The sequence below is a fragment of the Henckelia pumila genome, chromosome 1, assembly GCF_033568475.1.
Source record: "Henckelia pumila isolate YLH828 chromosome 1, ASM3356847v2, whole genome shotgun sequence".
Lineage (NCBI taxonomy): Eukaryota > Viridiplantae > Streptophyta > Magnoliopsida > Lamiales > Gesneriaceae > Henckelia > Henckelia pumila.
In genome coordinates, this window is record NC_133120.1 from 168,980,550 (window position 1) to 168,993,432 (window position 12,883).

Genomic DNA, 12,883 nt, shown 5'->3' on the forward strand with positions numbered 1-12,883 from the left:
GATGGAAGGTAGGAACATTTAAACAATATTTAAATTTCCTTTTAATCTTGATATCAATTTTAAATCATATTTAAAATAAGAGATTTTAATTTTGAAAATTTGTCTCATCATTTAAAATTTGTATGCTTGCGGGATTCATACAATTTAGTCTAAAACATGCATACAACGATAATATCATATATTATATAGGATGATCGATTCCATTTCTAATCGACCCGTGGTTGCCAATCACGAGTATAAGTCCAATCCTAGGTAATATGCAGGTATGCAATGCAATCCTATTACATTGAGCTTCCAATTTACATTTTTTCAGTCTTCATTGTTTGCTGGGCCCACCATTTCTTCAAATCTTCATCTCCCACTAAGTCTAATGTATTTACAATAAATAACTATGACAAGTAGGGGATACATTTTAAGGGGTGGGAACGGGCCATAAACCAGGCCCACTTTTATTACATATGATAATTCATATTGGGCCATAAACCAGGCCCATTAATAAATCCAACAACAATAAAAACAAATGTAAATTCCCTAACATACACCTACAAAATTGGTCATGGCAATCGATCATCCTTATCCAATAATATTTAATTCAAAATTAATTTATTGGATAACATGCAATGACAATTAAATTTAAAAGGATAAAATCATATTCCATATATAAAATCTTATTTTACATACAAAATCATATTTTATCTTTTTATCAAATAAAATCATATTTTACATATAAAATCCAATTTTATACATAAAATCATATTTTACTCAATATTTCCATAAGATCATATCTTATCATCAATTGTACCAAAAATATTTAATTTCATTAAATCTGATTTAACGGATAAAATCTATAAATTTTCCAAAAATTCAAATTTATCCAAAAATCAATTTTAAAATTTTCGGACTCGAACAATTCGATCCGATGCCTCGTGGACCAATCAAAAACAATTTTCGATCGGATCAAAAATAGAATTTTAACATATTAAAATTTTAATTAAAAAATAAAAATTAATTTTCCCGGGCCGCCCGGGACGATCCCGGGCAGCCCGTGCCCCAAAAGGGGCTCGGGCCAGGCAGCCCGTCGATGCCCCTTGGGCAGCGACGATCGTTGCGCTGGGCAGCGCCGTGCGCCACCCTGGGCAGCGATTGGATCGCTGCCCGGGCCGTCAAAAATTTTATTTTATTTTTTAAAAAAAATTATTTTGTTTCAAAAACCGAGGCTTAAAAATTTTTGTACAATCGATTAATTTAATCGCTTGATCTGAGCAACCTGTCTCTGATACCACTGTTGAAAACGATGATCAGATCAATCAGAATTGATACCCGGTGCAGCGGAAGTTTTAAAAATTTTATATGGAACAATTCCATATCATGGGTATCAAAACTTTACGATTAAATTGTGCGTGTAAAAATTAAATAACAATTAAATTTTTACCTCCAATCTCGAAACGAGATTATGGACACCAACAAAATACTCTGCTCTTGTTGTATATCCCAGGAACTGATGGACGAACAATTCTTCAATTAGGTCCACGAACACAAATTTAATCCCTCTGATAGATTGCACTAGAAAATCTATCAGAAGTTTCTGCGAAGAGAATTAACGAATTTGATCCGTTAAACCAGACTGCAAATTCAAAATTCACAGGCTGGAATTTTTCGAGCAGAGAGGGAGAGGGGGCGGGGGCCACAGTAGGGAAAAACTAGGGTTTTCGAAAAATATTTTGTGACCTCTGTTGTATCTAATTTCTGTACTGCAATAACTTATTTATAATGTGGGCTGCTAACAGCTTAGGGCCCATTAGTCATAAGTTCAAGCCTGACAAGCAAAGCCCGCATGTTCAGAAATTAATATAAAATTCATCGTGACTCAGATTGATAAACCAATTTCACCAATGTGCACAGAAACCATTTCTGCATCTTTTAGAGTCAAGATAAATTTTCTGAATCCGAATTCAGTAATTTCCAAAAATGCCCATCCCTATGCCATTTTAGGAAATCTTACTCCTCTACTCTGATATAAGAAGTCCTACTTCTTTGTTCATTAAATTTAACTCTTTAAATTTAACTATCTCAACGGGGATTAAAAATCCATTACTTGTGTGACCCTCAATGGTTCAGGGATACAGCTAGTCGTGGGCTCACAACTCCTTGTGACTCGGAACAACAATTTCCGACTTGCCCATCGAATCATGGTAAGAGCGCCTAGCAACATCGCCCCATGATTCCCTAGGTATCACTGATAGTGCCTGCAAGAACCAATAGATTTTGGTTAGCGTACAGTATGGTCCCTTCATCCATATATCCCGATCGAATCAACAACCATTGGTAAATCGAGAGTCGTTCGAGATTCGATAACTATGCAATGCATCTTGAAGATCAAATAGTGACATCGCATGTGCTACTAAGAAACCATTTCTTAAAACACATCATGTACTCTGGCCAGAGATTCGTCACACTAATATCTCCTCAGATTGCATAGGATATCCACACTAGCAAGTATGTGGTGAATCCTTGACAACAAAGCATCGACTCCTATATGTGTCGTAACTGCACCCAATCCCGACACCTGATGACCCCAATAGAGTCGGTAAACGAGTCAAAGTACAGTACTAGCATATAGAGTCTCAATGATGTTTCAAGTAGTAAGGACCGCGGACTTTATCCACTCGATAAGTGATAACCACTTGGAAAGTCCGGATAGGGTAGTTCGATCATTCATCGTATGAATATCCATTTGCATGCTTTGAACATCTCTATGTTCCATACCAATGAAACGTGGTACTCGGCATCGCAAATGCTAGTCTCAATCTCGAGCGATCCTTATCCTTATTAACGGACGGCTCAATCGACTAGGAACTTTTTAGAATATACAGTGACTATAAGATGTGTTTCATGATAGCCATCCCCATGTGCTACCACATCTTACATAAACTATAGTATATTCAAGGTCTTCATCTAAACATCTTATAGTATGTCACAACATAATAATATGATAAAAGATAAAGTAGACGCCATTATAAAAGTGTAAATTATATTAAACAAAAGATTGTTTATACATAGAGTCATCAAAGCCCTTAGCCACAAGTTGGCTCACCGGGCACCCACTCTTTCACACTGAAAGGTAGCAGATCAATAAATCGTTGCTGATATTGATCAATAGTCATTGATCCTTGCCTCAGAGTAAGCAACTCCATCGATCATGCTTGGCGAACAGCTGGAGGAAAATACAGTTTCTGAAACTGCTGACAGAAATCTCCCCAAGTCACCTGTCCTTTCTCAGTACGTGCCTGAGCAGCTTTGGCATCCCACCAAAAACGTGCTCGATCCACTAGAAAAAATTCTAGAACTTTCAATTTCTGATCCTCAGTACAATCGAAAGCACGAAAAGTACTCTCGAGTTTAGACATCCAACTTCTTGCTTGTTCAGGATTCTCGCCTCCCACCAAAGGTTTTGGTCCTACTTGCATGAATTTATTGATAGAGTAGCGACGTCTACCCTCATGATGACGATGCTGATCATCATGATGGCGGTGATGACGATGATGATGACCACCTCCCTGGCCAACACTACCGTGACTCTCGTCGGCCATATCCTGAAAAGAATTGCACATTAAAATTCCAAATGCGCAAGAATTACTCAAGACTAAACTAAATCCCAAGTACTAATCCCAAAATCTAAGCATTGCTCTGATACCAAAAATGTAGTGACCCTGCATGGAATCACCTACTAACTGGCAACTAATAGCATGCATTAAACTTAATACAGCAAAATACTTAACAGAGTAAAAACGTGCGGAAACATAACTATAATTTACATATCAGCTTAGTAACATAATCCAGGCTTAAATCTGTAGTGATACAACCATATCGAAAACTTAAAAGTAAACATTATACAGTTATATCGAATCCTGCTATATAATAAACTCCTCAAGGATCCTGCTCTCTAGTCCTGCCTTGAACTACCAGTTCCGTCCATCCTGCGACCTGCCCCATGGAATAGGGTGTCCAAGATAACAACTAGGACGTGAGCGTTAACGCCCAGTACATAGACATGAGTATGAAGGGGATCGGTTAACTCGTGCCCGGAAACGCAGCGGAAATATAAATTTTTAACAAAAGAGATCCGAGCACTTGTGTAGTATTTAAAAACTCAAACAACCATAGGGTGTTTAGAATTTTACCTATCAATCTCAAAGATTGATTTATGACTCCAACCAAGTTGATAAACAACTAGGCTCTTGAAAAAGGGTAGACTCAATCTACAAGCTTCCAAGAGCACTCCTTGCTCAAAATGGATTCAACACTTCAAGCCTCCGAATTAGGTCCACGACTAGACGATCTAAATCCGCTCTAAATATGCACTAGAATATTTAGAGAATTTAGCATTGAGATATCATTTTCTTCTCCCTTAAAAATGAAAGAAAACTTGGAGAAAACTTGGAGAGGGTGTTCGGCCACTTCAAGTAATTATTGGAATGGAATTGTGAGTGTGTATATTATATTGGTCAAAGTACACAAGAAGTCATTCATGGGAAGTACAAGACATGTATGGAAATTGTGCCACTCAACACAACCCTTCAAATTCCATCATACACACACATATATATATCATATATACATATATATATACACGCCTAATATATATATATATATATATATAAATATATATATATTCAAATGGTTTTTGAACTTATTTTAATTAATTATTAAACCTAAACCCATTTAAGTTTAATCAATTAATCAAATTCAACTTGAACTCATCCAAGTACACTAGTAACAATAATTATATATAACACTATTTTATTTGAGCTCTACTAGACTCAATAGTGTTTAATTAATTCAACACTTGAATTAATATAATTATTTGTACATTAAAATGTCTACTAGTGTTAAATTAATTCAACACTTGAATTAATTAACTAAGTTCAAAATAATAGTTTAGAAAATCACCATTTTCATAAACTAATTATTTTAAGTCAACTTTTAATCTTGGAACACATTCACAAATTAAAAGTTACTTATTCCATTCATTCTCCAATTTAGAAGTCAAACTTCTAATTTATTTTACTTATAAACTACTTTATAAGTTGTTCAACACATTGAACTTATTTTAATCTCAACGGGATCTAGAAAGCTAGTACTTGTGTGACCCTCAATGGTTCACTGATACAACTAGCAGTGGGTTCACATTTCCACGTGATTCGGGATCAACAAGTCCCTTATATGAGCATACCCTATATAGCTCCATTCTTATTGATCAACACATTGATAATAAGAACGTCAGAAAACTCAAGTCTGATAGTACCCAACCAGTTATGTAAACGTCTAGCAGCATTGCTTACATGACTCCCTAGGTATCAAATGATAGTGCCTGCAAGAACCAATCAATTATGGTTAGCGTACAGTACGGTCCCTTCAACTTATATATCCCGATCGATTCGACAACCATTGGTTTATCGAGAGTTGTCATTGAATCGATAACTATGTGTCATGCCGTAGTTGCATCGAAGGTGTAATTCAAGAAACCCCTTTCTTAATTACCACCTACTCTGATAAGAGATTTCAAGCTACGTATGCATGAGATAACAGAGGATATCCATACCCGTAGGTAAGCGGTGAATCACCGACTACAATGCATTGACTCCTATATGTTTCGTCACAACACCCAACATTGCCACCTGATGACTCCAGATGAGTCGGTAAACAAGTCAAATTAAAGCACTAGCATATAGAGTCTCCATGTTGTCCCGGGTCATAAGGACTAATGGTGTACAACCATAAACTAGGACTTCTCCACTCGATAAGTGATAACCACTTGGAAAGTCCTTTAGGGAGGGTTGTTCAGTGCACTCTACAAGGAGTACCTATTTGCATGTTTGGACATCTCCATGTCCCCTACCAATGAAACATGGTACTCACATCGCAAATACTAGTCTCAAGCTCGAGCGGCCTTTATCCTTCTTTATGGCGGCTGAATCGACTAGGAACAGTTTAGAATATACAGTATTCCAAATATGAGTTTCATGATAGTCATCACATGACTATCTCATATTCTTTCTACTATTTGTATATTCAAGGGCTTTATCTATGCAGCTAGCATGGGTATATTGATAAATATTTGCCAAATTAAATAATGTGAAATATTATTAAAATAAAAATTGTCATACAAGAGTTCTCACAAGGACTATCATCCAACACATTTGCTCGACGGGCACCTACTCTAACAATCTCCCACTTGCACTAGAGCCAACTACCCATATTCTTCAAACCCATTGATTCGCGATGCTTTTCGAACAATGGTCCTGATAAAGGCTTAGTTAGTGGATCAGCAACATTATCTGCGAAGGCGACTCTGTCTAACAAGACATCTCCTCGTTCCATAATTTCCCGGATGATGTGGTATTTTCTCTGTACATGTTTGGATTTCTGATGAGACCTTGGTTCTTTTGCCTGAGCAACGGCACAAGTGTTGTCGTAGTACACCGGGACTGGATCAACTCCATTAGGAATAACGCCCAACTCTTGGACGAAATTCCTAATCCAAACAGCTTCCTTTGCAGCATCGGATGCAGCAATATATTCTGCCTCATTGGTTGAATCCGCAGTGCTATTTTGCTTGGAACTCTTCCAACAAACAGCAGCACCATTGAGCATGAATATAAAACCGAAAGTTGACTTTGAATCATCAACATCGCTTTGGAAGCTAGAGTCGGTATAGCCTTCCAATTTTAGTTTTCCACCCCCATAAACCAAGAACATATTCTTAGTTCTTCTCAAATACTTGAGAATGTCTTTCACAGTTTTCCAATGTGAAAGACCAGAGTTCGATTGATATCTACTTGTAACACTTAGTGCAAAGGCCACGTCAGGACGTGTAGATATCATCGCATACATGATACTACCAATTGCAGATGCATATGGAATGCGTGTCATCGTCTCTATCTCTGCATCATTCTTGGGAGACATGGACTTGGATAGAGACACGCCATGACACATTGGTAGATGTTCTCTCTTAGACTCATCCATCGAGAATCGCTTCACGATGGTATCAATGTATATGGACTGGGTGAGACCAAGCAATCTTTTCGATCTATCCCGATAGATTTGTATTCCCAATACAAAAGATGCTTCACCCAAATCCTTCGTTGAGAACTTACTCGATAATCATACTTTAGTTGATTGCAACATTCCTACATCATTTCCAATGAGTAGAATGTCATCAACATAAAGTACCAGGAATGTCACAGCACTCCCACTGACCTTCTTATACACACATGGTTCCTCAGGATTCTTTGTAAACCCAAACTCTTTGATTGTACCATCAAATCTGAGGTTCCAACTCCTAGATGCCTATTTGAGACCATAAATAGATCTCTGAAGTTTGCATACTTTATGCTCACTTCCGATAGATGTGAACCCTTCAGGTTGAGACATATAAATTTCTTCCTTAATATCTTCATTAAGAAAAGCTGTTTTCACATCCATCTTCCATATTTCATAGTCATACCATGCGGCAATGGCAAGAATTATCCTAATAGACTTGAACATTGCGACTGGAGAAAAAGTTTCTTCAAAGTCAACTCCTTGCCTTTGAGTATAACCTTTTGCTACCAATCGAGCCTTGAAGGTCACAACCTATCCATCCGTTCCAAGCTTCCTCTTGTAAATCCATTTACACCCTATAGGAACAATTCCTTCAGGTGGATCCACAAGATTCCACACTTGGTTCGAATACATGGAATTCATCTCAGATTCCATAGCTTCAAGCCATTTGGATGAATCGGCATCAGACAACGCTTCCTTGAAGGTCCTTGTATCACATCCATGGTCAGGCTTATCTTGGCCCTCTTCAAGAAGCATACCATACCTCATAGGTGGTCTCGAGATCCTCTCGGATCTTCTAGGAACTTGTATCTCCTCTCTTGGCTGTTCGGGTGTGGGTTCCACAATTGTGAGTGTTTCTCGAACTTCTTTGAGTTCTATCATCTTCCATTTTCTATCCAATAGAAATTCCTTCTCCAAGAAGGTTGCATTCTTAGAAACAAACACCTTTGTTTCTTTGGGATGATAGAAATAATATCCAACCGAATTCCTTGGATTTCCCACGAAGTAGCATAAAATGGATCGAGCATCCAATTTATCTCCCACTGTCTGCTTCACATAAGCAGGGCACCCCCATATTCTAAGATAAGAATACTTAGGAGGCTTTCCCATCCATATCTCATATGGTGTCTTATCAACTGCCTTTGAATGGACATTGTTCAACAACAGTGCCGCTGTATCAAGCGCATATCCCCAAAAGGATGGCGGCAACTCCGTGAACCCCATCATAGACCAAACCATGTCCATAAAAGTCCGGTTACGACATTCTGAAACACCATTCAATTAAGGTGTACCAGGAGGAGTCCACTGTGAGAGAATCCCATTCTCCCTAAGATACTCTTGGAATTCAGCACTCAAGTACTCACCACCTCGATCCGATCGGAGTGCCTTGATGCTTCGTCCCAATTGATTCTCCACTTCATTTCTGAATTCTTTGAACCTTTCAAAAGCTTCAGATTTGTATTTCATCAAATACACATACCCATACCTAGAGAAGTCATCGGTAAATGTAATGAACTAAGAATGTCCGTGCTTAGTGGTGATGCTAAGTAGACCACACACATCTGTATGAATCAAATCCAACAGTTCCTTAGCTCGCTCCACATGGCCCTTAAAGGGAATTTTGGTCATCTTTCCTTTTAGACAGGGTTCACAAGTAGTAAGAGAATTAATATCAGACATATCAAACATGCCTTCTCCCACTAGCTTGTTCATCCTTTTAAAAGATATATGACCTAATCGAGCATGCCACAAGTGTGCTGGATTCAGAGTATCTTGTTTTCTTTTGGATGTTGTTGATATCTCTTGGACATTATACATAGAAATATCTTTTAATTTTAAATTATAGAGATCATTTTCCAATTGTTCTGTACCAATTAAACATTCATTCTTGTAAATATTGCAAACACCTTTGCCAAATAAACAAGAATATCCATCTTTATCAAGCATAGAAATGGAAACAATGTTTTTCACCAAATCTGGTACAAACAAAACATCTCTCAAACATAATTTAAAATCATTATCCAACAATAAGTAAACATCTCCAATAGCTTTGGCTGCAACTCTTGCCCCATTGCCCATCCTCAAGAAGGTCTCACCATCTCTGAGTCTCCTACTTCTTGTCATCACCTGCAAATCATTACAGAGATGTGAGCCACAGCCGGTATCCAATACCCAAGAAGAAGAGTTAAGTGAAATATTTACTTCAATGTAGAACATACCCTTTCCAAAACCATTCTGGTCAAGATATTCCTTGCAATTACGCTTTCAATGTCCAGGTTTCTTGCAGTGATGACATACGTCATTAGTCTTGTTAGCCTTAACTGGTGTGGCTACCACAACGGGACTCGGAGCTTGCCTCTTCAAGGGAACATTCTTTTTGGGAGCATGGAAAGAACGCTTCTTTCCCTTCCCACGTGGTCTATTCTTTGAACCAGATGAAGATCCCACATAAAGAACCGGCTTCTCTTTCTTGATTGTGGATTCAAACGTAACAAGCATGTTAACCAACTCCTCAAGGGTTGGATCTAACTTGTTCATGTTGAAATTCACCACAAAAGGATTAAATGAGCTAGGCAGTGACAAGAGAAACACGTCAGTGGTCAACTCAGTTGGTAGCACAAGATCCATGCTAACGAGTTTCTCCACGAGCCCAATCAACTTCAGGCCATGCTCATGGACCGAAGCCCCACCTCGCATGCGCAAAGTGATTAGCTCCTTGACAATCGCATGTCGAAGTGGGCGTGTTTGTTCACCAAAGAGTTCTTTGAGATGCAAATGAATGTCAGCAGCATGCTTTGCACTCTCAAAACGTCGCTGAAGCTCATCATTCATAGAAGCCTGCATATAACACTTGGCTTTCAAGTCATGGTCACACCAATCCTTGTAAGTCTGTAGCTCCTCAGGGCTACAATCAGTCGGAGTCGTATCAGGGGGCGACTCATCAAATGTGTATGCAATCCTCTCCGAGTTCAAGACGATTTTCAGATTTCTTAGCCAATCGAGGTAATTTGGACCGATCAGTAAATGTTTGTTGAGTATAGTAGATAGCGGATTGCGAATTGATGACATTGTCAAAAACTTGTACTGAAAAATAATAACAGATAAATGTCAATGACTATTTTAAAATAGTTAATAAGATATAAAGTGTGTACTTTAACTTTATAAATATTTACTCCCACTGTTTTGACATTTTTACTACCCTCTAGTAAAAACGGGAAACTCCTTTCCTCAGTAGGTACATAAGGTCCAATTAGCCAATCATGATCCCGAATAATATCAGCCAATCACAATTCCTAAAAGGTAGTTTCCAATTGCATCTCCATGCAACCCTTAAGTAAACTTTTGTCTCACGCTTGATTAGAACCCAATAATATGACGTCGTTCATCTTTACGTGTCAAGCCTTACCCATCGATATCGAACCTTAATGGATGGTTGCCATGAGTTCTCCCAATAATATGAGCCGAAGTCATGGGAGTTCCACGTAGTTCACATCACCATGTCAATGGATGTCACAGCTTTCCGGCATCCAAGCCCCCCAATAATATGAGCTGAGCATTGAATATGGGTAGCGTTCGTCATGCATCCATTGTCGATGGAAGACATGGAAATTATAAACAAATTTATAATTTCCCTTTTCGGGCTTGATATAAATTTTGAATCTAATTCAAAATGAGGGTTTTTAATTTTGAAATGGTCTCATCGTTAATTTTAAAAACTCGCAATGTTTGATCGTATGTTTGTCGGATTCATGCAACTTTGTTATTATAAAATAATAACGCACATACTTATTAACAAGGATGATCAATCGCCCCAAAACTATTCGGCCCGTGTGAGCCAAACACGGTCCTAGGTCCAATCCTAGGTAATGCATTGAATGCAAATGCAACAATTACATAAGCTTCGAATATTTACATGTCTTGGTTCTTCATAATTCATCATGGCCCACCATCTTCCAATCTTGAACTTCCACTATCAAATATTTTACATTAAAATATCCATGGCAAATAGGGATACATCTCATGAGGTGGGAACGGGCCATAAACCAAGCCCACTTTATAATTTGATAATTATTACAACCATACAACACAAAATATCCTAGCATACACCTAGCAAATTGGTCTTGGGCTTTTGATCATCCTTCATGCACAATATCACATATCATACACCATCAATTAATTATCTCAATAATCAATTGATCAAATATTATATATCTTGGTCCAATCACTAACCACCACAATTATAAAATAAATTAACAAAATAAACAAGCACCTTTGTTTACTTTCAAATTAATTTATTTATAATTGAATTTCTTGTAAATCACAATTTACTATAAATAATCTAAGTCACATTTTAACTATTTATTTTATGAGAAAAATCACATATTATAAAGTTTAATTTTTCATAAAAATCAATTATAATGTATTTAACAATTTAGGGCCTGTGACACATGATATTCTAAAACACCTTTTGAAAAACTCAAGTCGTCATAATCGTCACCGAAACTCCGTCGCCGGATTCCGATCATAAAATTTTTTTTTTTAATACAAAAGTATGGGGCAGCCCATAGGCTGCCCGAAACCAAAAAAAAATATTTTATAAAAACAGCCCCAAAATAGATAAATATTAATTTTCTCATGCGGTTAGAAATTAAGCTCAACATAATATCCAACAAATACTACACAAAAGAGTAACCTAGGCTCTGATACCACTGAAGGGGATCGGTTAACTCGTGCCCGGAAACGCAGCGGAAATATAAAATTTTTAACAAAAGAGATCCGAGCACTTGTGTAGTATTCAAAAACTCAAACAACCATAGGGTGTTTAGAATTTTACCTATCAATCTCAAAGATTGATTTATGGCTCCAACCAATTTGATAAACAACTAGGCTCTTGAAAAAGGGTAGACTCAATCTACAAGCTTCCAAGAGCACTCCTTGCTCAAAATAGATTCAACACTTCAAGCCTCCGAATTAGGTCCACGACTAGATGATCTAAATCCTCTCTAAATATACACTAGAATATTTAGAGAATTTAGCATTGAGATATCATTTTCTTCTCCCTTAAAAATGAAAGAAAACTTGGAGAAAACTTGGAGAAGGTGTTCGGCCACTTCAAGTAATTATTGGAATGGAATTGTGAGTGTGTATATTATATTGGTCAAAGTACACAAGAAGCCATTCATGGGAAGTACAAGACATGCATGGAAATTGTGCCACTCAACACAACCCTTCAAATTCCATCATACACACACACACACACACACACACACACACACACACATACACATACACACACACACACACACACACACACACATATATATATATATATATATATATATATATATATATACACGCCTAATATATATATATATAAATATATATATATTCAAATGGTTTTTGAACTTATTTTAATTTATTATTAAACCTAAACCCATTTAACTTTAATCAATTAATCAAATTTAACTTGAACTCATTCAAGTACACTAGTAACAATAATTATATATAACACTATTTTATTTGAGCTCTACTAGACTCAATAATGTTTAATTAATTCAGCACTTGAATTAATATAATTATTTGTATATTAAAATGTCTACTAGTGTTAAATTAATTCAACACTTGAATTAATTAACTAAGTTCAAAATAATAGTTTAGAAAATCACCATTTTCATAAACTAATTATTTTAAGTCAACTTTTAATCTTGGAACACATTCACAAATTAAAAGTTACTTATTCCCTTCATTCTCCAATTTAGAAGTCAAACTTCTAATTTAT